Genomic DNA, 27179 nt, shown 5'->3' with positions numbered 1-27179 from the left:
AATTTGCAGGATATGTTAAGGAGATCATTGGGAGTAAAAGGAAAAAAAAACAATTTTTCAAAAAGACAGTTTTTGAGAAAATCGATTTTAAAGTTTCAAAAGAAAAAAAATTATACTATTAAATGCGGTAAATGTCACTTTAGTAGCAAACCTAACGGTAGTGTAATTTTACATGTATCAAAAGAAAGAGCAATCAATTTCCTGATGGGGTTTCCAGGGGGTCTATACGCAGCCGCAGCGCTTTGGACAGGGATCGCTATACAGCCGCAATATGGCTGTATGAAGATCCCTGGCATTTTTTTCTATTTTCCCAACCATTTTTTTTATGTTTAGAGTGTGGAAATTTTTTTTTTTTTTTTTTTTAAATTATGTGGGATCCCCCCTCCTGAAACTTTTTAACCCCTTGTCCTCCATGCAGGCTGGGATAGCCAGAATGTGGAGCTCCGACCGATTCACTCCCTCACTATACCAGCTGCAAAAAATTGTTGCTAAAACCGGCCCTGCGCGGAGTGGCTCCCCCAGGACCACCTAACACTGATTGGCGTCAAGAGCGGTGGGCAGAGATTAGTGAGAAATGCGCGCGGATGTGCACGCATTCCCCTGCCTGCCAGCCGTAGTCAGAGCTGGCAGGCTGTTATGGAAAAAAACCTGTTATTTCAGTTTGTACAGCGCTGCAATCTAGTCCAACACTGTACAGGGGACAGCTTTGTCACTGAGCTGTCCCATCAAGTGGCTCACAATCTGATCCCTCTCATAGGCTATGAGAGGTGATCTCGGGGAGGGATACATAAAAAAAAAAAACACGTTCTTAATAAAATCGCAGCAGCAATCAGATCCCACCAACAGGGGGGGGGGGGGGAAATCACTTGTGTGCTGAGTTGTATGGCTGAGCAATAAACTGAAAACCTGTAACTAAAGAAAGTTCCCCTGGGGGGTACTCACCTGGGGAGGGGGAAGCCTCCGGATCCTATCGAGGCTTCCCCCGTCCTCCTGTGTCCCATGGCGGTCTCGCTGTGCCCCTCCAAACAGTGGGGATGTAAATATTTACCTTCCCGGCTCCAGCGCAGACACAGTATCGGCTCTCTGCTCGGAGATAGACGGAAATAGCCGATCGCTATCTGTCCGCTGCACTGCGCAGGTGCAAGTCTCCTGCGCCTGCGTAGTAGAGCGGACCCGACAGAGATCGGCTATTTATTATTATTATTTAGTATTTATATAGCGCCGACATATTACGCAGCGCTGTACAGTGTGTATATATATATATCTTGTCACTAACTGTCCCTCAAAGGAGCTCACAATCTAATCCCTACCATTGCCATATGTCTATATTATGCAGTGTAAGTACTGTAGTCTAGGGCCAATTTTTTAGGGGGAGCCAATTAACTTATCCGTATGTTTTTGGAATGTGGGCGGAAACCGGAGTGCCCGGAGGAAACCCACGCAGACACGGAGAGAACATACAAACTCTTTGCAGATAGTGCCCTGGCTGGGATTCGAACCAGGGACCCAGCGCTGCAAGGCGAGAGAGCTAACCACTATGCCACCGTGCTGCTAGGCTATTTCCACCTATTTCCGTGCTGAGAGCCGCAACAGCGCCCCCACTGGAGCCAGGGAAGGTAAATATAGCAAGCCTTGTCAGGCTTGTCGAGGGAGGATTGCGGGACGCTTCGGGGGAGCCAGAGCTGGACTGCCTGCAGCTACAGGGGAGGGGCAAGTCTCATTGGGACCCTGAGGCTTACCCCTCCCAAGGTGAGTATCCCCCAGGGGACTTATTTTTGTTAGAGTCTCTTTAAAGCGCCTGGTCACTGGGAGTTTACACCCACCTCCTTGTCCTAATGGAGGGGTTGACATAAGAGATGAGGCTCCCCCTGATGGAGGAGAAAGTCCAACCGTCTTACAGAAGAGACGAAATGTGGCAAAAACGTAATTTTTTATGTTTTTCCCATTACCATCGTAATTCTGAAAACGACGTGTAATTGTAATTAGCATTTTGTGGTAATCACTAGTACAGAATAACTGAAGACTGAGGAGAATGTCCTTGCTCTGTAACATTATCCTGCACAAGTCTAAGGGCCAGTTCACACTCACAAGGCAAATCGCCATTGAAGCACGATCGTGTTTTTGCCGCGATTTGCATTGTGATTCCTGTTCAATAGAATGATAATCACATCGCAGTCATCCCCAAAGCACTGCATGCAGCACATATGTGAATTATGGTAACTGCATACACTGCAGTGAGAATGAGCCCATAGATACACTTTAGTAACAGCGTTTGCTGAAGCGGTAAAATGCACCCAAGTGTGAAGCCTCCTGGAGCTGAGGCCAGTGTACAGACATTCCTATTGTCACACACAAGTAAAGGCGAGTACATGACCTGGATAAGCCCCATAGGTTCCCCTTCCCCTGAAAACACCAGGCTGTGACAATTATTTGGAATACCAAGGCCACAGCTTTTATTAACATTAATTTCTGGTTACATTCCAATCCTAAAAAACATGTTAGTATACAATAATCAATTTTCTCAACAAACAATCACTATTTCCCGTAACCAGATTTCCTTTTCCTCTTCTTTCGGCAACCACAATCATTTCGTTGCAGAGTCCCCTGCCAAGGCCGCCATCACCAAAGTAGCCGCAAGCCATGTTCCATCTCAGCTCTGCGGGTAACTTTATTACGTCCTTATTGTGATTATGCCTCCAAGTCGGCCTTACAAAGGACCCGCCACCGCATTCTGGGAGTTGCGCCTCAACCCCGAATGCCCCGCCACACGCTGAGGGCGGCCTCCGCAGCCTCCCTCAGCCCAAACAGGAACGCCTCGTTCCCGACATCATTAAGATGGACGCCATCGTGCCTGAAGAAAGAAGAGTCCTTTTCCAGTAGCTTGTGTCGAACTGACAATCCCCCTCTTTTGCATACAAATTTGGCAATGGCTTTGTTTATCTTCCAACGGGCTCGGTTAATTTTTGCGTATGGGACCAGAGGGCGCCACCGCATTCTGGGTATCATTTCCGACCAGACCACCACCACCCCGGGGCAGAGATCCCTAACTCTAACCATGAAGTATTTTAAGTCCGTCATTAGGTCGTACGTTGAAAGCCAGCCCAGGTCATTCCCTCCTATATGCAGCATTAGCACATCAGGGGGACCCCAAAGCCGTGTCAGCCGGGCGAACTTGGATTTTAGTCTCTCTAGCGTAAGGCCCGGGTACCCAAACCAGTGCACCTCTGCGTCTTCTGTACTCATGCTCAAGTTCCTTCCCCCGCTGCGCTGAGTTGCCCGTCGTTCTGCCCATACCACGTAGGAGTGCCCCACTATCCATACTTTGCATCTGGGCTTGGGTGTATCTGTGAAGGTAATAATTGGCACATTTAGAAATTATTTTTTTTTTTTTTTTTTTTTTTTATCGATATGTCTTGTATGTCGACCTCCCTCCCCTTAGGGCCCCCCCTTGCCCTAGTATTGTTCTACCAAGTGGGGGCGGATGTAAAGCTTGAACCTCCCTGATTTCCATCTGCCCAATTTGCGAAGCCTCTGATCACTCAAGCCCCTTGCCGCCCCTTCTGTGGCGGCCCCAATGCGGAATGAATGTGACCCGTATTCCTCTGACCTGCAACCGACATAAGTCAAGCAGCGCTTAAGTACTGCAACAAATTGATAACGGGAAAGGGCTGATCCATCTTTGTGCTGTAGCAGTGGCCCTCCCCCCGTTGGGTGTTCCCTCATAAATTGCGTAAAGAGCCCGAGAGGGCACGTGGGGCATCCAGGCCTTACCCTCAACGTCAATGTCGCCCCTTTTCCCCTCTGATCTGTCTTGGATTTTGGTATGTGGATGAACAGGGCCTCTTTTCCCATGGAAACTTGTGTGACCTGCAACCCTCCCCGGTCCTTTTTACGCTGGCTAACCAATTCCCCCAGGCGTAGGGCCCCGTGGAAGGCTATTGAGAAGGCTAGGCTGAACAACTTCCTCTCATGCTCGTCCCGACAAACATTACCCATGCCTACCATAATATCCCTGAGTAGTGGGAGAGTAATGGGACGTCTCTTGTCCGTAGCTTTTGGGCCCCTGCGAAAACCTTTTATTGCCTGCCTGAAAAGGAAGTCTTTCGTTATATCTCCACCCCCTTTGAGCTTGAACATGAAGGCTAGCGCCGCCATGCCCCGGTCTACCGTTGCCGGCGAGCAGCCTCTCTGGAACATTTCACCCAAAAATGCGAGGAGGCGTTCCCTGTCTGTTCCCCAACCTGCATGAGCTGTCCCTGAGCTGGCCTGGAAATCCGCCCACTGCCTCCATACCCGGGAATATGCCCTCCAGGTGCTCTCCGCTAGTGATTGCCTGACCCAGCCTGCCATTATGGCGAGATGATGTCCCAAAGGTGTTGTGGTACCTGTACCGGTAGGGCATGCGATTGCGGAGCCAGCTCCCGGAAACGTTCCAGCTGAAAACGAGATAAAGCATCAGCTATACCGTTAGATATTCCCGGCAGGTGGACGGCTCTAAATTTAATGTTGTGCCTTAGGCATTGCAGTACAAAGTGCCTGACTAGGTTGACCACCGGCCCTGAGGTGGATGTCAGCTTATTCACCACCGCTACCACCGCCATATTGTCGGTATTGAAAACCACGTCTTTATTAGCCAGCGCTGGGCCCCATACTTCGGCAGCGACTACCAGCGGAAAGAATTCTAGTAGGGCCAAGTTTCTTATCAGAGGGGACCTGCGCCAAGCCGGTGGCCACCGGCCATGGCTCCACTGTCCTTGGAAGTATGCCCCAAACCCGATACTACCGGATGCGTCAGTAAACAGCTGCAACTGCTCGCTGCCCACCTGCTTCTCCAACCACAGCGTTCTCCCATTGTAATCCTGTAGGAAGTGTTCCCACACTCTTAGATCCTCCTTCCCCTCCGCCTTGATCCTAACATGGTGTTGTGGGTTCGTGACCCCCGCTGTCATAAAGGCCAGTCTCCTGCAGAAAATCCTGCCCATCGGCATAACGTTACATGCAAAGTTCAGCTTCCCCAACAACGACTGCAGTGCCCTTAGAGTTATTTTCTTAGCCGCTATTGCCCTTGCTACCTCCCCTCTTAAGTCTGACAACTTGTCCTGTGGGAGCCTGTATTCCATTGCCCCTGAGTCGATCTCGATTCCCAGGAACCGAATCACCTCGGTGGGGCCCTCAGTCTTTTCTGGCGCTAGGGGCACCCCAAACTCCTGAAAGGAATCCTGTAATGTTGTCAACATTAATGCGCAGTCCTCTGACTTAGCCGGGCCCACGCACAAGAAATCATCCAGATAGTGCACCAAGCCCCTTAGGCTGGATCTCTTTCGCACTACCCACTCCAAGAAGGAGCTAAAGGCCTCAAAATAAGCGCAAGATATAGCACATCCCATAGGGAGGCAGCAGTCTATGTAGTACCCCCCGCCCCATTGGCATCCCAACAAGTGAAGACTATCCTGGTGAACCGGCAGTAACCGGAAGGCCGATTCGATATCTACCTTTGCCATGAGTGCCCCTCTTCCCATGTCCTTGACTAAGGCTGTAGCCTGGTCGAATCTCGTGTAAGTCACTGCCGACAGTTCCGCGCTTATCCCATCATTCACCGACTCCCCCTTTGGGTGGGAGAGGTGGTGGATCATGCGGAATTTGCCCGGTTCCCTCTTTGGCACGACCCCTAGTGGCGAAATGTGAAGGTTGGGGATGGGGGGAGTTATGAAAGGTCCAACCATTCTTCCCAATTCTACCTCTTTGTCTATCTTTTGTTGCACTATGTGCGGGAACTGGAGGGCTGATTTTAGGTTTTTGCAGTGCGTCGTTGGTGAAGTGGTCCGTGAAGGTATTCGAAAGCCGTGAGTGAAACCGTGTATTAGCAGGTCTGCATCCTCCCTGTTGGGGTATTTATCTAGCCATGGCTGCATCCCTGCGATGCTCACCGGTGACCTCCCCTTTGCCAGCCTGCTCGTGAGATTTTTGCCCTGTTCGGAGCCTTTTGTAGCACTTCTCCCACGTATGGTTAAGGCCGCCGCAGGCGGAGCATTCGTGCTTGTAGCGGCAGCTAGTGCCCCATTTGCATGCGCCATTGTTGTAAAGCCAGCACGCCCCGTTCTTACGCAATGCCGGCGACCCTGCTTGGGGACCGCCGGCTGCCCCTGAAAAGGGGGGTTGGTTACCTCGCAGCACACTGTATCCGCATCCCCCCTGTGATCCAGCCGACCCCGACGAGGTCGATTTAGGATCTGTGAAAAGACGTGTCCATAGGGGGAGGTCTTTTTGGTCCCACCCTAATGAGGGCCAGACCGCCATGCGCTGGCGATATTGCTCATCGTACTTTAGCCATGCTGTCCCCCCATAAGTGCGATATGCATCTATTATGCTGTCTAGGTAGCAGAAGAGGGAGGAGCATAATTCCGGCGTCTTTTCCCCGATTATGCTCCCCAATGTGACGAATGCCTGCAACCAATTCATAAAGGTTCTAGGTATTAGTCTGACCCTCCTTCTAAACTCGTCCTTGCTCCTACGATGTTCTTTGCCCCTTTCCCATTTCTCGAGTGGGAAACGGTCCAGGGAAAGGAGTGAGAAAATGTCAAAATATTCCCGTTTCCACACTTTTTTCTTTAGTTTCTTTTTTAAGTGAGTACCTAGAGGACCTTCGTATACCACATAGGTGTTTCTCTTCGCTGCGTCTGCCACCTGACCTCTACGCGGCCGTTTTTTATCCCTTGCGCGCGAGGTCCTGTCTGCGCTGGTGCTGCTGGCGCGTGAGCAACTACGGCTCCTGTCCGCGGGCTTCTGCTTGCGCGCGCGCGCTTTTGTCCGCTTGCGCATGAGGCCGCGTTGGTGCTTGAGCTAGCGTGGCTTGAGCCCCTGCAGCTCTCGAGATCCCTGTCCGGTACCCCGCTAGCAGCTTCTCCTTGCCTGCTCTGCATCCCCGCTATCATTTCCCTCATGTTTTGTAACAGACTCATCTGAGCTGACCATAAGGGGTTGGGTGGTGCATTATTAGCCGTAAAGGCCGATTGGGAATTTTTTGTTAAGTACCCCTGTTGGCCCCCTTCCCGTCCCATGCAATAATCATCTACTAAACATTCTTCGTCAGTCTCCTCTCCAGTGGTGATCTCCTCACCTGAGTCTGCCGCCATAGGCGCCACTGATCCTGTTCCTGGTGACCCTCTACCCCGAGCATCTTGCTCCAGGGGGTGTCCGGTGCCTTGCTCCATAGCCTGGTGCGTCTGCGGTAGTAGGAGTGCAGCCACCCCTTCCACACATCCGAGAGCCATCGTTCTCCCCTGTGTGTTGCCTCTGCTCTGCGCCGGAGCCTCCCCGGCGTCATGCTTCCCTCGCTGCTTTTGAGCACTGCTCCCATGGGAGCCTGCCATCTGCGACCTGCTTGCCGTTGTATTATTGGTGCGTGTCTCCTTGTGAGCACGGCCCCTGTCGGAGCCTGCCGTAGCTGTCTTGTTTTTTCTGCCCTTCCGGGAATGTTCTGTCCCTCCGTTTTTGATTTCTTTCCCCCGGCTTTTCTTCTGTTGTTGGTCCTTGTCCCTCCCGCCTCTCCCCTTGGAGGTGTGTTTCTTGGGCCGGATGCGTGCTGGGATATCCCCGGGGACAGGGGCCTCGGGCTGAGCGGGCCAGGGTGGGGGGATGGCAGGCGTGGGGGCCAGGGGGGGCAGAGGGCCTGCCGCTGGTGCTTGGCGTAGCTGTGGGGGTGGCAGCAGGGTATTGGATGAGGGTGGGGGCGGGAGGGGTGCTTGGGGGGCGCAGGCCCACTCTGGGGTGACCCCCTGCGGGCCTCCCGGATGATCCCTGGCGAGGTAATGAATAGAGGGGAAGAGGAGAGAGGGTGGAGGAAGGGTGACGGCTGCGTGTGGGGGCAGGAGGGGTGCTGGGGGGTTGCGGGCATACCCCGGAAGGTCCCCCTGTGTGTCTCCCAGGTGGTCCCTGGCGTGGGAATGCGGTATGGGGGTGAGGGGGGTGAGGATCGGGAAGTCGCCAGAAGGGGGCGCGCTGGTAGAGGATGGTCGCGGGTGACCCTGCGCGTCCCCGGGGTGATGGGCGCATGCGCTTATAGGGGGTGGACGCGGATGGCAATCCGCGTCCCCCGAGCAGAGTGCGCGTGCGCTGCTTTGGCATTGTTCCAGGGGAATGGCTGCGTCCGCCGGGAGGTCCAGTGGCGTCACTTCCGGGTCGACCCTGAGGACTTCCAGGTCGACGCCATTTTGCCGGAGCCCGCTCTGGAGATGGGCGGAAGCCGCGGATGCGCCCTTCTTCTTCTTCTTGGCCCTGCCCGCTCCAGAGGTAGCCGGCGGGGAAAGCCGGCGGGCGGAGCAGGGAGGTTCCGGGAGGCCTGTACATTGCCCCGACTTGTCCCGGGGTTTAGAGGAAGTGCCGACAGCGGCCTTTTTCTGGGGCATGTATTTACTTTTCTGGCCTCTCGTGGTAGGGCCAGGGGGGTTGGATCTGGAGGAGGACTTGCCTCGGGCTTGCTCAGGGATGGTGCAGGCAGGCACCGGGCTGCCGCGGGAGGTGCGGGAGGGGGGTTTTGAGGGGGGGAGGCTGTGTGGGCCCTTGTGGATGCCCGGACTGGGAGTCTTCCTGGACCCTGGAGCCCCCTGCCTCGCTGGGGAACCTGATGGGCTGAATCTGGAGGGGGCCTTCCGACTTCTGGACTGAGGTAAGCCGGGGGCACGGCCCTCCTGCAAATCCAAGTACCCCATCTGTCCCTCTATCCACCCCATTCCTCCTGCTGCGGCCTGCCTCTTAACTCTCTCCAAAAGTTCTGCCAATGCTGCTGCCTCCATGGCTGGCCACGTCCAGGCCCCCCCAAAACTATAGCAAAAGTCCTTACTGTGTCCTTAGTGGGAGGATGCGTGCGTGTTTGCCTGTCCGAGAACCTTGTGCTGCTCTGCTGGTCTCTTGGGTTGAAAGGAAGTCCCTTTGTCTGTCCTGACCATATCAAAGGCTAGCAGATTCCTGCCCGCCTTTGTTTGACACCTTTGACCCAAGCTGACCTATCGGGATGTCTGGGGTCACCTTTCGCCCATCCAGGTCATGTGCTCTGGTCGCTTAGCCCTGCCCAGCTCTGGAGCTCTCTTTACAGGCGTAACCTCTGCTGCTGTGTTCAGCAATACACCACGTGACATCTACCTATCATACTGCTTGGAGTGTTTCTATGTGACTGGAGTCCAGGGTTTAGCAGTGTCTGTCTCTTATATGGACACCGGGGTGTGGCATCTGTCAGCTCCGCCCCATGCAGGAATGTTTGTGCAACACACAGAATAGTCTGAGGCCCTCATGTAAGAATCTCTGTAAATATCGCTGTTCAGTTGTCAAGACAGAGAACCGCCTCATGCTGCAACGCTGTGACTCATGAGTTCTGCTGGTTAGTCGTTACGGGGTTAGCCGCGGGTTACGGGGGGTTAGGGGGAAAGACTGGGGTGTAGCGGCATAGCTAGCATAGTTGCCCCAGTACAGGGAGTTTAGTTGCCCCAGTATGGCTAGTATAGTTACCCCAGTATAGCTAGCATGGTGCCCCAGTATAGCTAGCATGGTGCCCCAGTATAGCTAGCATGGTGCCCCAGTATAGCTAGCATGGTGCCCCAATATAGCTAGCGTGGTGCCCCAGTATAGCTAGTATAGTGCCCAGTATAGCGCCTAGTATAGCTAGCATAGTGTCCAGTATAGCTAGTATAGTCCCAGGATGGGTAGGTAGCAGTGCCGGGACAAGCTTCTCCAGCAACAGAGGCAGAGGTTCCAAAGTGCGCGCCCCCACACACACACCATAAGTAAAAAAGCTCAGTATTCCCACTATCCAAAGTCGCCGTCCCCATTACATCAAGTTGACTAGATGTCTCCTCAGTACCATAGTGGGGGCAGTAGAGTATTGAGGAGACAGCTAGTCACCTTATCTGCCGTGTGTAGCGCCGCTCCAACCTCTGCTTCTGCCCAGCCCTGTCCTCAAGGAAACCTAGATTAAATTCCTTAGCTTGAACAAGATTATGAAAAGATACAAGGCAGAGTTATGGAATGCATGTATACTGGAACAGACCTAGTGCAAAAGAAGAGAAGACTTCCTAATGAAAGATTCTGATTAGACGCCCGGAGCAATTGCTCCCTGTCTCCACCTGCTTCGCTTTTCATTTAGGCTAGGTCCACACTAGGCACGGTGGCAGGACGGACACTGCAGTCCAGGATTAGGGGGAAGTACCACCAGACCGCAAACTGATCCGTTTTTCAAAAAAAGTGCATCTGTTTTGCATCCGTTAACGTTCCGTTTTTTTACCCCAAAAAGCGGACAGAAAACGTCTCTATGCTTTTCTATGGAATTTGGCCATTAGGAAGGTAGTGGGAGGAGTTTTTGGGCCAATAATCAATCATTTTTCATCCGTTTTGGGTGCTATTTTGCCTGTGGAGATGGAGTTGCGTTTTCCCATTGCTTTTCACTATCCATCCGTGGTCCGTAAAAATGCAGCAATTCCGGACCTTCCGTTCATTTTTTGAAAACGGGTCCCTGCAAACGCAGACGGATCCGTTTTTTTCTTGGGTGAGGATGGCTGCTATTTTTAACATTAGTATCCGGGACTCCGTTTTTCATCAGGGCTGAAAAACTGAGCCACGGATACGTTTCCGGACCTAGTGTGGACTAGGCCTTACTCTGATTCGCTTTGCTCTGGTTATGACAAATCCTCCCCAACATGTGGGCAGACAAACTACACTGAACAAGAGAGGCAATTGCTGCTACAGGTAACAACTTTCTTGGCGCCAGACTTAATAAATCAGCAGCGCTTATACACACCATGCAATTTTCTCATCAGATTAATGGGAAATTTCCGATCAATCTATAATCTCTTGCATGTCTAATCTGCTTCCTGAAGAGAGGAAGGGATCGATTTTGACATGAGTACTGCACAAAATCAATCCCTTTCTCAATCATAAGCAGCTTGGACATGCTAGAAATTATCGAAAGATGTAAAATTTCCCATCCATCTGACAAAAAAAATGCATAGTGTGTACCAGACATAAGACAGATATCAAGTGGAACTGCAGCTTCGACAGAACTCTGCCTACCCTAGCAGTAAGTCTTCAGGGCCTTTCTAATGGCTGGTATACACCATGTAATTTCCTGTCATATAGACAGGTAGATTGATAATTTCTAACAGGTCTCATCTGATTTCCGTTTTTTTCTGATCAGTTTTGTAAAGTTGATCAGAAAATCGATCAGAAAAATGATCATAGATCAGATTGGACCTATCAGAAATTATCTAATCGACACGTCTGTTTGACGGGAAATTGCATGGTGTGTACCAGGCATAAACAATAAGATTCTCCAGGCGATGGATCGTCCAATTTGATCATAATATCGATTGGAAACTATCGTTCGGGCCCACTAATGAAAAGAAAGCTGCTATGCAATTCAATCAGATTAATGGAATAGATCCAAAAAATGGATCAATTCCATCAATCTGTTCGAATTGCATAGCAGCTGATATTACAATTGACTACAAAAGACTGAATGATCAATAGAGCCGCTAAAGGCTGCCCTGTACACACGCTGGACTGTAGACAGCTGAGGCAGCTGATAATAACTGCCTCTGCTAATAATCTGGCATTTGTACGTTGGGCAAAATCAATCTAGTGTGTATGCACCTGGAACCTTATAGATTTAATTATACTTACCTGAGGTTTTCTCCAGCTCCAAGTACTCCATAGGCTCGCTCTCCTCCTCCCCGGCCCCTCCGTTATTCTACAGTCTTCTCAGGGAATATGTACAATCGACGCCAGTCGCACTGAACTGTGCTAGTGTGGCTGCGCGATTACGTTGCCATTGCGCTCCTGTAACTCATGGTGACTGGACATATTACCGGAGAAGAATGTAGAATAATGGAGCAGCCGGAGAGGACGGCGAGGGAGCCTATGGAGTACATAGGGCTGGAGGAAGCCCCAGGTAAGTATAAATTCATCTATTTTTAAGGTCTCAGATTTTGAGACAACTGGAGCAAAGTTGACCAGAAAATACAGAAAGACCTGTAGCATGTATAAGCTGAAATCTGACTAGTTGCTTTGGGCAACTACAACAGTATTCTTGCCAGCAATCTTGAGGACTGACCTGGCCCAGTCTGCCCAGGGCATCCCACACTTGGTGCAGCCAATTGCCATCTTGTCCAGCATCCTCTCCTTGCTGCCAGCAAAAATTTCTAGCACTGCATTCCCACTGATGTCCCAGCCCCATCATAACCTGCCTGAGCCTGTCTTTCTCTGCTCTTCACAGCTGCTTGTTACGGTCCAGTAACTCCAGGATCTTGCTGGCTTCTTCCACCCTCAGGAAGCTGAGAAGTGAGGACTAGCATCTCCATTCCCTGGTTATTCATCATGTCGCTGGCCAAAAAGAACTTTCACTTCAGATGGGGAGGCAGCATTTAATTAGCGTGCCGCTAGCATCATGCAGGCTGGGCTCTGCTACTTAAAGCAGCCAGTCTGCATCCACAACTCATGCTGTACTACAGGGCACCTGAACCCCCTTTAGCTGTCATCTCTTTGATAACAGCGCTGGCCAATTATGATGACACAGAGGGGGGTGGGTAAAGGAAGTTTTTCGGGTGACAAAAAAATGTGCGGTGCTACAAGGTACGGGGACTTGTGCAACTGCCAGGCGAGCAGCCGTTCCTTGCCCTGTTCCAGACGGGCATGTGAGGAGAGGAGTTGGGCAGCTGGGCATGTGATGAGAGCGGAAAGAGGCAGGCAGCCGGGCAGGTAAAAAAAAGTGGAGATGAGGTGGGCAGCTGGCCATGTGAGGAAAGCGGAGAGGTGGAGGGCAGGCATGCATGTAGAGGGGAGATGAATGCGCCCTCACGGCACTGCGCCCAGAGGCTGGTGCCTGTCCAGCCTCTGCTTCATCCCGGCCCTGGTAGGTATTGCCCCAGTATAGCTAGTATAGTGCCCAGTATGGGTAGGTAGTGCCCCAATATAGCTAGTATAGTGCCCAGTATAGCTAGTATAGTGCCCAGTATGGGTAGGTAGTGCCCCAATATAGCTAGTATAGTGCCCAGTATAGCTAGTATAGTGCCCCAGTATAGCGCTCAGTATAGCTAGTATAGTGCCCCAGTATAGCTAGTATAGTGCCCCAGTATAGCTAGTATAGTGCCCAGTATAGTGCTCAGTATAGGTAATATAGTGCCCCAGTATAGCTAGTATAGTGCCAAGCCAGTATAGTGCTCAGTATAGGTAATATAGTGCCCCAGTATAGCTAGTATCGCTATAGAGGATAGTCCCGTGGCCCAACTGCAAACGTCCCACGGACCAGCAGTGGGCCGCGGACCACAGGTTGGGGACCCGCGTTAGGTGGTCTTGGGGGAGCCACTCTGCGACCGCCCATCGGCGTTAGGCGGTCGCAGAGCAGTTAAATATATGAGCTGTTTTTTTTCTTAACTTATCCTCAGTATTTAGTATAAGTTTCCGTGTACTCTGTACTGTATAATACAGTAGAGTACACGGCAACTTATACTAAATACTGAGGCTAAGTTAAGAAAAAAAACAGCTCATATATTTAACTGCTCTGCGACCGCCTAACGCCGATGGGTGGTCGCAGAGTGGCTCCCCCAGGGCCGCCTAACGCCGATGGGCAGTAGCAGAGTTGCTCCCCCAGGACCGCCTAACACCGATGGGAGGTCGCAGTGTGGCTCCCCCTGGACCGCCTTACACCGATGGGCAGTCGCAGAGTGGCTCCTCCAGGACCGCCTAACGCCGATGGGCGGTCGCAGAGTGGCTACCCCAGGACCGCATAACACCGATGGGAGGTCACAGAGTGGCTCCTCCAGGACCGCATAACACCGATGGGAGGTCGCAGTGTGGCTCCCCCTGGACCGCCTTACACCTAGGCCTGAAAGATAAATCGAATTTAAATCGAAATCGCGATCACCAAGATCACAATTTCAGAATCGACAAAGCGGCAAATATCGCGATCACGTCATTTCCACATGGGGAAGTTTGAAGAAACGCCTTCAAACTTTCCCAAAGTCCCAGTGCTTGCGGCCCGCAGCGTTGGACATACCTTCCATCCTCTATCGCGCTCTGCCGTTTCTTGTGCTTGGCAAGGAAGTATGCCGTGCATTAGAGCCTGCAGGAGGCAAAGTGGATAGACGGGCATCGCTGGACTCGTGCTTGAAGCTATGTCCAGAACTGATGCAACTTGGGGGACAGAGGAGACACAGAGAGAGACAGCTTGGGCACAGAGACACAAAGGAGGCAAGAGAGAGACCTGGAGGAGGCATGAAGAGGCAAAGGGGGCACAAGGAGAGACAGGGGGACAGAGTGGGAACAAACAGGCACAAAGGGGGGGGGGGGGGGGAGACAAAGCTCGATTTGAAGGAAATCGTGAATCGAATCGAAATCGTAATTTTGGACAGAAATCGCTCAATTCAATTTTTTCCTAAAATCGTTCAGGCCTACTTACACCGATGGGCAGTCGCAGAGTGGCTACCCCAGGACCGCATAACACCGATGGGAGGTCACAGAGTGGCTCCCCCAGGACGGCCTAACACCGATGGGAGGTCACAGAGTGGCTCTCCCAGGACCGCCTAACACCGATGGGAGGTCACAGAGTGGCTCCTCCAGGACCGCCTAACACCGATGGGAGGTCACAGAGTGGCTCCCCCAGGACCGCCTAACACCAATGAGAGGTCACAGAGTGGCTCCCCCAGGACCGCCTAACACCGATGGGAGGTCGCAGTGTGGCTCCCCCTGGACCGCCTTACACCGATGGGCAGTCGCAGAGTGGCTACCCCAGGACCGCATAACACCGATGGGAGGTCGCAGAGTGGCTCCCCCAGGACGGCCTAACACCGATGGGAGGTCACAGAGTGGCTCTCCCAGGACCGCCTAACACCGATGGAAGGTCGCAGAGTGGGTCCCCCAGGACCGCCTAACACCGATGGGAGGTCACAGAGTGGCTCCTCCAGGACCACCTAACACCGATGGGAGGTCACAGAGTGGCTCCCCCAGGACCGCCTAACACCGAGGGGTAGTCACAGAGTGGCTCCCCCAGGACCGCCTAACACTGATGGGAGGTCACAGAGTGGCTCCCCCAGGACCACCTAACACCGATGGGAGGTCACAGAGTGGCTCCCCCAGGACCACCTAACACCGATGGGAGGTCGCAGAGTGGCTCCCCCTGGACCGCCTAACACCGAGGGGCAGTCACAGAGTGGCTCTCCCAGGACCGCCTAACACCGATGGGAGGTCAGAGTGGCTCCCCCAGGACCACCTAACACCGATGGGAGGTCACAGAGTGGCTCCCCCAGGACCGCCTAACACCGACGTGCAGTCGCAGAGTGGCTCCCCCAGGACCGCCTAACACCAATGGGAGGTCGCAGAGTGGCTCCTCCAGGACCGCCTAACACCGATGGGAGGTCAGAGTGGCTCCTCCAGGACCGCCTAACACCGATGGGAGGTCGCAGAGTGGCTCCTCCAGGACCACCTAACACCAATGGGAGGTCGCAGAGTGGCTCCTCCAGGACCGCCTAACGCCGATGGGCGGTCGCAGAGTGGCTCCCCCAGGACCACATAACACCGATGGGAGGTCACAGAGTGGCTCCCCCTGGACCGCCTTACACCGATGGGCAGTCGCAGAGTGGCTACCCCAGGACCGCCTAACACCGATGGGCAGTCACAGAGTGGCTCCCCCAGGACCGCCTAACACCGATGGGAGGTCACAGAGTGGCTCCCCCAGGACCACCTAACACCAATGGGAGGTCACAGAGTGGCTACCCCAGGACCGCCTAATGCCGATGGGAGGTCACAGAGTGGCTCCTCCAGGACCACCTAACACCAATGGGAGGTCACAGAGTGGCTCCTCCAGGACCGCCTAACGCCGATGGGAGGTCGCAGAGTGGCTCCCCCAGGACCGCCTAACACCGATGGGAGGTCGCAGAGTGGCTCCCCCTGGACCGCCTTACACCGATGGGCAGTCGCAGAGTGGCTACCCCAGGACCGCATAACACCGATGGGAGGTCACAGAGTGGCTCCCCCAGGACCGCATAACACCGATGGGAGGTCGCAGTGTGGCTCCCCCTGGACCGCCTTACACCGATGGGCAGTCGCAGAGTGGCTACCCCAGAACCGCATAACACCGATGGGAGGTCACAGAGTGGCTCCCCCAGGACCGCATAACACAGATGGGAGGTCACAGAGTGGCTCCCCCAGGACCGCCTTACACCGATGGGAGGTCGCAGTGTGGCTCCCCCTGGACCGCCTTACACCGATGGGCAGTCGCAGAGTGGCTACCCCAGGACAGCATAACACCGATGGGAGGTCGCAGAGTGGCTCCCCCAGGACGGCCTAACACCGATGGGAGGTCGCAGAGTGGCTCCCCCAGGACGGCCTAACACCGATGGGAGGTCACAGAGTGGCTCTCCCTGGACCGCCTAACACCGATGGGAGGTCACAGAGTGGCTCCTCCAGGACCGCCTAACGCCGATGGGAGGTCGCAGAGTGGCTCCCCCAGGACCACCTAACGCCGATGGGAGGTCGCAGAGTGGCTCCCCCAGGACCGCCTAACGCCGATGGGAGGTCGCAGAGTGGCTCCCCCTGGACCGCCTTACACCGATGGGCAGTCGCAGAGTGGCTACCCCAGGACCGCATAACACCGATGGGAGGTCGCAGAGTGGCTCTCCCAGGACGGCCTAACACTGATGGGAGGTCGCAGAGTGGCTCCCCCAGGACCGCATAACACCGATGGGAGGTCAGAGTGGCTCCTCCAGGACCGCCTAACGCCAATGGGAGGTCGCAGAGTGGCTCCTCCAGGACCACCTAACACCAATGGGAGGTCGCAGAGTGGCTCCTCCAGGACCGCCTAACGCCGATGGGCGGTCGCAGAGTGGCTCCCCCAGGACCACATAACACCGATGGGAGGTCACAGAGTGGCTCCCCCTGGACCGCCTTACACCGATGGGCAGTCGCACAGTGGCTACCCCAGGACCGCCTAACACCGATGGGCAGTCACAGAGTGGCTCCCCCAGGACCGCCTAACACCGATGGGAGGTCACAGAGTGGCTCCCCCAGGACCACCTAACACCAATGGGAGGTCACAGAGTGGCTACCCCAGGACCGCCTAATGCCGATGGGAGGTCACAGAGTGGCTCCTCCAGGACCACCTAACACCAATGGGAGGTCACAGAGTGGATCCTCCAGGACCGCCTAACGCCGATGGGAGGTCACAGAGTGGCTCCTCCAGGACCGCCTAACGCCGATGGGAGGTCGCAGAGTGGCTCCCCCAGGACCGCCTAACGCCGATGGGAGGTCGCAGAGTGGCTCCCCCAGGACCGCCTAACACCGATGGGAGGTCGCAGAGTGGCTCCCCCTGGACCGCCTTACACCGATGGGCAGTCGCAGAGTGGCTACCCCAGGACCGCTTTACACCGATGGGAGGTCACAGAGTGGCTACCCCAGGACCGCATAACACCGATGGGAGGTCACAGAGTGGCTCCCCCAGGACCGCATAACACAGATGGGAGGTCGCAGAGTGGCTCCCCCAGGACCGCCTAACACCGATGGGAGGTCGCAGAGTGGCTCCCCCTGGACCGCCTTACACCGATGGGCAGTCGCAGAGTGGCTACCCCAGGACCGCTTAACACCGATGGGAGGTCGCAGAGTGGCTCCCCCAGGACGGCCTAACACCGATGGGAGGTCACAGAGTGGCTCTCCCAGGACCGCCTAACACCGATGGGAGGTCGCAGAGTGGCTCCCCCAGGACCGCCTAACACCGATGGGAGGTCACAGAGTGGCTCCCCCAGGACCGCCTAACACCGAGGGGCAGTCACAGAGTGGCTCCCCCAGGACCACCTAACACTGATGGGAGGTCACAGAGTGGCTCCCTCAGGACCACCTAACACCGATGGGAGGTCACAGAGTGGCTCCCCCAGGACCGCCTAACACCAATGGGAGGTCGCAGAGTGGCTCCCCAAGGACCGCCTAACACCGAGGGGCAGTCACAGAGTGGCTCCCCCAGGACCGCCTAACACCGATGTGAGGTCACAGAGTGGCCCCCCAGGACCACCTAACACCGATGGGAGGTCACAGAGTGGCTCCCCCAGGACCGCCTAACACCGATGGGCAGTCGCAGAGTGGCTCCCCCAGGACCGCCTAATTATGGGAGGTCGCAGAGTGGCTCCTCCAGGACCGCCTAACACCAATGGGAGGTCACAGAGTGGCTCCCCCTGGACCGCCTTACACCGATGGGCAGTCGCAGAGTGGCTACCCCAGGACCGCCTAACACCGATGGGCAGTCACAGAGTGGCTCCCCCAGGTCCGCCTAACACCGATGGGAGGTCACAGAGTGGCTCCCCCAGGACCACCTAACACCAATGGGAGGTCACAGAGTGGCTACCCCAGGACCGCCTAACGCCGATGGGAGGTCACAGAGTGGCTCCTCCAGGACCACCTAACACCAATGGGAGGTCACAGAGTGGATCCTCCAGGACCGCCTAACGCCGATGGGAGGTCGCAGAGTGGCTCCTCCAGGACCGCCTAACGCCGATGGGAGGTCGCAGAGTGGCTCCCCCAGGACCGCCTAACGCCGATGGGAGGTCACAGAGTGGCTCCCCCAGGACCACCTAACACCGATGGGAGGTCACAGAGTGGCTCCCCCAGGACCGCCTAACGCCGAAGGGAGGCCACAGAGTGGCTCCCCCAGGACCACCTAACGCCGATGGGAGGTCACAGAGTGGCTCCCCCAGGACCGCCTAACGCCGATGGGAGGTCACAGAGTGGCTCCCCCAGGACCGCCTAACGCCGATGGGAGGTCACAGAGGTACGCTATGCATCTTGCGTCAGGGCCGCGGCCATGGCGAATTGAATGGGGGGAAAAATGATTGGGCCATCACGCTGGCACGGCGGATTGAACTACCGGGCGCACTGGGGGTATATTGCCGCAGTGAACACGAAAGTCGTCTGTTTCAACAGGCTTTTGCATTCGCTTCCCCGCTCGCAATTATCGTTGTTATAGTCCCAGCATAGACCCTTTCTCTGCTGGGCCGGCACAGTGTTCTCCCCGCCGGCCGCTGTTTGAAACGGGGTGTTGTGGTCACCCTTGTACCCATTCCCATATTCCGGCTTGGCTGGGCTACTCAGCGACAGGAAATCGCTTGTGTGCTGAGTTGTATGGCTGAGCAATAAACTGTTAAAACGCCTGGTCACTAGAGGGTGTAAACATGTGGGGTCCTCAAGAATGGTCCTCCTTGTCCTGAAGGGAGGGGTTGACATAAGAGCTGAGGCTCCCCCGATGGAGGAGAAAGTCCAACCGTCTTACAGAAGAGACAAAATGTGGCAAAACGCAATTTTTAATGCTTTTTCCATTAGCATTATAATTACGAAAATGATGTGTAACCGTAATTAGCATTTTGTGGTTATCACTAGTACAGAATAACTGAAGACTGAGGAGAATGTCCTTACTCTAACGTTACCCTGCACAAATCTGAGGGCCAGTTCACACTCACAAGGCAAATAACGATTGAAGCACAATCACATTTTTGCCACGATTTGCATTGTGAGTCCTGTTTAATAGAATCACATCGCCAGGCCAGTTTCTAGGGGCCGTGCGGCAGCCCTGAGCGTAGACAGCCAAAGGGAGCTGCGAACTCTCCCTCCATCTCCCCAGGGGACTTCAGAGTAATTAGCTCAGGGAAGCACTGTATACAGCTACGCTGACTGGCCAGGGGGAAAGGGGGGCAATCTCCCCCCAGGCCACCTTTCATTCAGTGATTTAGGGCAGGTCTGGTGTCTGGTGTATTTGGGTTTGTTGTAAGGCAATATGAAACTTAAGGCTAGCTGATAAAAGTGCAATCAGAGGACAGGCAAGCTGGTAAATATACACAGCATGATGCAGAGCTTGCCTGAAGGGTCCATGGGCAAACATCTGTCTGGTCTCTCCCCATTGTTATTATGACTGCATGTGTGGATAAGGTGTTATACAAGTTGAAAAGTTTTTGACAGTCCCTAGCCTCCAGGAGGGCTACTTTCTGACTTGTATAAGAGACTGGCAGGGACAGGAGTCCTATTACAGGCAAGTAGCCTCGGTGTGATGTGCAATACAGATAAGCTCTCTGCTCCATCTCAGGCTATTCTCAATTTCTCTCCACTCCTCTCTGGGCTAGTGCACGCCAAAATCGCAATAGCAATCGCTAGCAATTTGTGAGTGTGATTTTGTAAAGCGATTTTCAGAGCTATTTTTTAATGAATTGCTCCAAAAAATGCTACACACTGCATGAAGCATTTTTTGGAGCAATTCATAAAAAAAAAAAAAAAAAAAAAAAAAAAATCGCTCTATTGGGGGGACCTATAGCCCACTACCTATACCAGGGGTCTGCAACCTTTAAGACATAAAGAGCCACTTGGACCCGTTTCCGAAAAGAGAAAAAAACTGGGAGCCGCAAAACCATTATAAAACAAATCGTTAGCAGATATGACCCCCATATGCACAAATAGTTAGCAGATATGACCCCCATATGCACAATCCTTCGCAGATATGACCCACGTATGCACAAATCCTTCAGCAGATATGACCCCCATATGCACAAATCGTTAGCAGATATGACTACCATATGCACAAATAGTTAGCAGATATGACCCCCATATGCACAAATCGTTAGCAGATATGACCCCCATATGCACAAATCGTTAGCAGATATGACCCCCATACGCACAAATCGTTAGCAGATATGACCCCCATACGCACAAATCGTTAGCAGATATGACCCCATACGCACAAATCGTTAGCAGATATGACCCCCATATGCACAAATCGTTAGCAGATATGACCCCCATACGCACAAATCGTTAGCAGATATGACTCCCATATGCACAAATCGTTAGCAGATATGACCCCCATACGCACAAATCGTTAGCAGATATGACCCCCATATGCACAAATCGTTAGCAGATATGACCCCCATATGCACAATCCAAGCAGATATGACCCCCATACGCACAATCCTTCAGCAGATATGACCCCCATATGCACAATCCTTCAGCAGATATGACCCCCATATGCACAAATCGTTAGCAGATATGACCCCCATATGCACAATCCAAGCAGATATGACCCCCATACGCACAACTCGTTAGCAGATATGACCCCCATATGCACAAATCGTTAGCAGATATGACCCCCATATGCACAAATCGTTAGCAGATATGACCCCCATATGCACAAATCGTTAGCAGATATGACCCCCATATGCACAATCCAAGCAGATATGACCCCCATATGCACAACTCGTTAGCAGATATGACCCCCATATGCACAAGCCTTCAGCAGATATGACCCCCATATGCACAAATAGTTAGCAGATATGACCCCCATATGCACAAATAGTTAGCAGATATGACCCCCATATGCACAAATCGTTAGCAGATATGACCCCCATACGCACAAGCCTTCAGCAGATATGACCCCCATATGCACAAATAGTTAGCAGATATGACCCCCATACGCACAAATCGTTAGCAGATATGACCCCCATATGCACAATCCTTCGCAGATATGACCCCCATATGCACAATCCTTCGCAGATATGACCCCCATATGCACAATCCTTCGCAGATATGACCCCCATATGCACAATCCTTAAGCAGAATCTGAAAAAAAAAACATTTACTCACCTAGTCACGATCTCCTGTCCCGACCTCCGGTCCCGACCTTGTGGCGCGCAACTCCCACGATCCTCCTCCTACGTCACTTCCTACGTCACGTGCAGGGCTACGGGAAAATGGCCGCCCGAAGCCCTGCACTGCGCTGGTCCGGCGGCCTCTCTGATAGGCTGTCGGCCAGCGACAACAGCGACAGTCACACGCGCCGCAGCCAATCACTCCGGAGCCGCGGCGAAGGGGAAAAAGAGCCGCATGCGGCTCCGGAGCCACGGATTGCCGACCCCTGACCGATACTGAGTGCAACTAGACCTAGCTAACCTATACTGCAGGCACCTATACCTGGCTTCGGCACGAGGGGCACAATTTTTACACTCTCGCACTGGGTTCATTTTAGCCTAGAAACTGCCCTGCACATCGCAGTCATCCCCAAAGCGCTGCATGGAGCACGTATGCAAATTGCAAACGCTGCAGCATACCTCCCAACTTTTTGAGATGAGAAAGGCCTCTTAAGCCACGCCCCTGCCACACCCCTAATCACGCATATCAAAGATTTCATAAGAAAAATGTTTTATAATGCAAACCACACTGGTGCTCTCTATCCTGGTTCATTTTCCTTCATATTAACATTTTACAATTAGTAAAACATCAATTTAAAAGGATGGGAATAAAGTTTAGAGTCAAACACATTTTTAGTAGAGAAATACATATAATTACATAGAAAGAGGGACAGAGTCCTGAAAGAGGGACAAATGAGGAGGAAAGAGGGACAGTTGGAAGCTATGCTGCAGTGGGAATGATCTCATTTAGATACACTTTAGTAACAGTGTTTGATGAAGCGCCGAGCGGTGAAGCGGTAAAATGCGCCCACGTGTGAAGCCTCCCGGAGCTGAGACCACTGTGCAGATATTCCTATTGCCACACACAAGTAAAGGCGAGTACACTACAGGCGTAACCTCTGCTGGGAGCTGCTGCTGTGTTCCGCAATACACCACGTGACATCTACCTATCCTACTGCTTGGAGTACGTGCGACTAGCCCTGAGCTTAGCAGTGTCAGTCTCCGCCTCCCTCCAGATCCGCCCCCCATATGACTGGAGAGATGTGGCGTGCTAGCTCCGCCCTCATGCGCAGTGCTGAGACTAATGCCTGTGACGTAACCACGGACAAGGAACGAAACTGGAACGCCTTTTTTGCTAGCTGAGCTAGAAAAAGCTTCCTCCGTGCTGCCTGTGGGCTCTGAGGGGACCTGGAGGCCTCGGGTAAGTGAGGAGTGAGCTATTCGGGTGTCTGATCCCCGCACAGCGCTGTGTAGTATTATTACTATTTTCTATATGTTATACTGGGGGGGCGGCGCTCTGCTGTATGTCTGGTGAGGGCTGCGGGGTTTCAGGGTAGGCGGGGGCGCCAGCAGGAATTCCAGGGGCTTCAGTTGGGTAGTTCTGGTATCGGCACATTGTTGCTCCTCAGAGGAATTTAGCGCCCCTGTTATATAGCCCAGCTCCCTGGCTGTACCCACATTAATGTATTCCTCCAAATACTACACAGATGAGTATCAGGGAAAGTACATTTGTAGTGATCTGAAAAAAAATAAAGCTTGGTGTAATTGCCTTCTTAAAACAGAAGGAAATTTGCAATAATTCAGTTATAAATGAACATTTGTGGTTACCCACAATGCACACCTACTAAATATGCAAATTATCCCTTTCCGCCCTTGTTAAGCCAAGCAAGCATCCAGAACCGCTGGTTTATAGCAAGCCTATAGCTTTAAGAAAATAAGAGTCAGATACTCACATATGGCTCTGGCTCCTATTGAGCCCCCTCATTCCAGCTTTCGATAGCAATAGAGTCAGCACCATCCAGTATTCTTATGCTCTTTATTGGTAAAATAGCATGATGTATGCTGTCAGCTGCTGACAGCATACATCATGCTATTTTACCAATAAAGAGCATAAGAATACTGGATGGTGCTGACTCTATTGCTATCGATATACTGGAGTTTCCTGTGCAGGGATACTGAGGGTCACAGCACATCCTGACATCCTCTCCTGGGTGCATGCTTCGGACTGAAGACCTCATTCCAGCTTTGTCCCCGGGGACAGGACGCCATGTATGGAAGCCCTCAGGAGCACTCGTGTCCCGTGCGCAGTAAGGAGCCACCGGTCTTCGGGAGAGCTGGGGGGGCACACATGCTCCTCAAACCTTTCCGAGGAGCCCTGAAGGTACATTTGACCACCAGTTTGTCACATACGTGGAATGGGGTGACACCGTTAGAACGAGGGGTCAGAAAACGCTCAACAGGATCCAGAGACTTTACTCTCCATGAGGTAATGCTCACCGCGGCGGATCGATTCCGCGCTCAATCCCCGCAGGCGGACAATACAAAAACATGAACAGCTGATAAGAAGTGTCCGCAGGAACGAGCGGGAATCGATCCGGGGGGACGCGCCGGCATCAAGCCGCTGGCTCGATTCCGGCACATTATCTTACCGTGTATTCCCAGCATTAAGGCACCTTTCCCCCTCCCTTTCAAGTACACTTTGAAAGGGAGGTGTATTTAACACACGCACACACAAAAAAAAAACACCTATGGGAAGGCTCTGGGTCCTATAAGCAGAGTTCCCCAACTCTGTCCTCGAGGCCCACCAACAGTATATGTTTTGCAGAAAACCACAAACATTCACAGGTGAGGTAATTAGTGTTGCAGCAGAGCTGGATTTATACAAAACATGCACTGTTGGTGGGCCTTGAGGACAGGGTTGGGGAACACTGCATAGAGCAGTGTTTCTCAACTTTTTTGACCCAAGTACCCCCTATTACAATTTAGTTCCAGCCAAGTAACCCCCCCCCCCCCTCTAAAAAAAAAAGCAGGACACCCCAAATTTTGGAAGGAGGGGAGAAGGGAGTCAGAAGCACAGTGTTGTGGGTGGAGCTAGGCTCTAGGCATTTTTTTTTTTGTATTTATACAGCACTGACCTCGTCTGCAGCACATTAGAGTACATAGTCATGTCACTGACGGTCCTCAGGAGCTCACAATCTAATCCTGCCATAATGTCATCAGAGCACACAGAGGATTTATCCAGCACTTATCAGCTCCCTCGTGGCTGGCAGGAGTGCCATCAGTGACTCTGCAGAGTACTGGGGGGGGGGGGGAGGGGGGTGTTGGAGGAAAATGAGTTGAACTTACCCGGGGCTTCTAATGGTCCCCCGCAGACATCCTGTGCCCACGCAGCCACACACCGATGCTCCGGCCCCGCCTCCGGTTCACTTCTGGAATTTCAGACTTTAAAGTCTGAAAACCACTGCGCCTGCATTGCCGTGTCCTCGTTCCCGCTGACGTCACCAGGAGTGTATTACACAAGCCCAGTATGGTCTGTGCCTGCGCAGTACGCTCCTGGTGACGTCAGCAGGAGCGAAGACATGGCAACACAGGCACAGTGGTTTTCCAACTTTAAAGTCTGAAATTTTTTTTTTTCCTGTAACTTGCCAAAATGTGTCAAGCAAGGGTCTAGTATACAGTGCAGGAGAGTATTGTGTATGCACGTTTATACTGGTCACAGCATGTTTTGTATGGACGGATATATCTGTCCATACCGCTAGGGAGGTTATTGTTGACTGAGGATGAACGGAACTAGAGCTGTGAGTAGCAGAGGTAGGAGGCTGATTGCACGGCAGTGATACAAGCAGGCAGTACAGGGATACAGAGAGTTACCGACTCTCCATGCTGGCCGGGTGTGTGACAGGCAAGGAGGCTCACTGTAATACTGCCTACACAGTGCAGGTCACGACTGTTGCCTTTGTTGTTCCATCTCAATCTCTCTCCTCCTCGTGGTATGCGTGACGTAGCTGGCTGGCCCAGGTGGCTCTCTTTCTATTGGCAGAAGAGAGGTGCTGGGCGATCTTTGGAGCCCTGGAGGAGGGGGACAGAGAGGGAGGACCCGGGTGATCTTTGAATATGAATCGAGCCCTGGAGGAGGGAGGAAGGAAGGTAAAACAAGGACGTGCTGTTTGGAAGGACAGTGTCCTCTAACTACGGACAGCTGACTTTGAGAGGCAAAAGTACGGATTGCTTGGCAACCCTGCAGTTACCATTGCAAAGCGCGGCTGACACAAGGGGACACTGAGCCTGCACAGCTGATCGCGCTGCGTACCCCCAGCTGTGGTCTCTCGTAGCCCCAGGGGTAAACGAACCACGTGTTGAGAATCACTGCTATTGAGCCTTCCCGTTCCTCCTATGGTGCCGGCGTTCCAGTGCTGTCACCCCGGTTAGTCTCTGACTGATGGGTTGGAGACTGCTCTCTCTTCCGCTGCGAGAGGCATAGAGAGAGCGAGACTCGCCGCTCAGTATTGCACATGCGTGGGCACACTTTCTCGCACATGCACAGTATGGAGCAGTGCCTCTTTGGGAGCACTCGGGCTCCTAAACACTCCCGAAGCCGCTTGCAGCGGAAGTGAGTAGTCTTCAACATATCAGTCAGACACTGCTATGGGGGATCCAGCCTTATAGAGCTTTCTTATGGTGGTCTCTGATTGCGTCTGCTATCTTTTATTCATTAAAAAGAATTTTTTTTTTTTGTAAATCCCCATTTCTTCTATTCCCCCACCCCCCCAATTAGCCCTAGACTGAGATAGATACGATACCCATACATAGGCATCAGCCCATAATAGAGATTAAGCCCCATCTACACGATACAAATTCTTTGTGCAATTCAATCACGATTCTATTTACGATCCGATTAAATCCGACATGTCCGATCGGGATTCGATTCAATTCGCCATTGTTTTGCAATTGCAAATAGAATTGAATCGAATCCTGATTGGACGTCGAATTTAATCTAACCGTAAATAGAATCGTAATTGAATCGCACAAAGAATCGTATCGTGTAGATTGGGCTTAGATTATGAACCGTTGGGAGGGACAGTTAAGTGACAAGGCTGTCCCCTATACAGTGCTGTGCTAGATCACAGCGCTGTATGCATACATTTATTTTTTTTATTATTTCAGCCTGCCAGCTCCAATCACAGCTGGCAGGCTGTTTGCGGCAGCCTTCTGGGTTCCAGTGCAGGGAATGCACGCTTATGCGAGTGCTTGCTCCCTGCTAATTTCACGAGGAGCGAAATTACGCCATGCAGCATTAGGCCGGCGGTCCTGTACCTGCCACACTCCCACCACCAATCGGCGTTAGGTGGTCCGGAGGGGGTTAAAGTGTACCAGAGCTGTCACAGACTTGATACTCACCTGCAGCTTCCTCCAGCATCACAAGCACGCGCGCGTCCCACGCTGTCCACCGATCAGCCTGTATAACTGGTTCAGCCGCGCCAGTTGTGGTCTTCTGCGCATGCGCGGCACCTCCCACGCATGCATTGGACCACGACTGGCGCGACTGAGCCAGTTACCGCAGCTGAATGGCAGACTGCGAAAGGACAGCGAGGGACTTGTGCTGAAAAGGCTGGAGGAAGCCACTGGTGAGATGGTGAAATGCTGGAATAATTTATACTTCAGGCTTTCATACTTAATACAGAAGTGGCCTATTGTACCACAATGCCTACCAAG

At 52.9% G+C, this 27179-nt stretch overlaps 1 protein-coding gene and 1 long non-coding RNA gene across 2 annotated transcripts in view; one reads left to right on the top strand and one right to left on the bottom strand.

Annotated features, from left to right (window-relative positions):
- The window catches only part of LOC137545164 (uncharacterized), a 153555-nt gene that overhangs the window by 76932 nt on the left and 49444 nt on the right, over positions 1–27179 (bottom strand). The window lies entirely within an intron of this gene.
- The window catches only part of LOC137545165 (uncharacterized), a 63251-nt gene continuing 58865 nt past the window's right edge, over positions 22794–27179 (top strand). Inside the window, exon 1 of the long non-coding RNA XR_011026005.1 lies at positions 22794–22887. This is a non-coding gene — a long non-coding RNA (uncharacterized lncRNA). The remainder of the gene's footprint in view (positions 22888–27179) is intronic.

The sequence above is a fragment of the Hyperolius riggenbachi genome, chromosome 2, assembly GCF_040937935.1.
Source record: "Hyperolius riggenbachi isolate aHypRig1 chromosome 2, aHypRig1.pri, whole genome shotgun sequence".
NCBI classification, from domain to species: domain Eukaryota; kingdom Metazoa; phylum Chordata; class Amphibia; order Anura; family Hyperoliidae; genus Hyperolius; species Hyperolius riggenbachi.
Note: the sequence above shows the minus strand (reverse complement) of the source record. Positions and strands in the feature narration are given on the sequence as shown.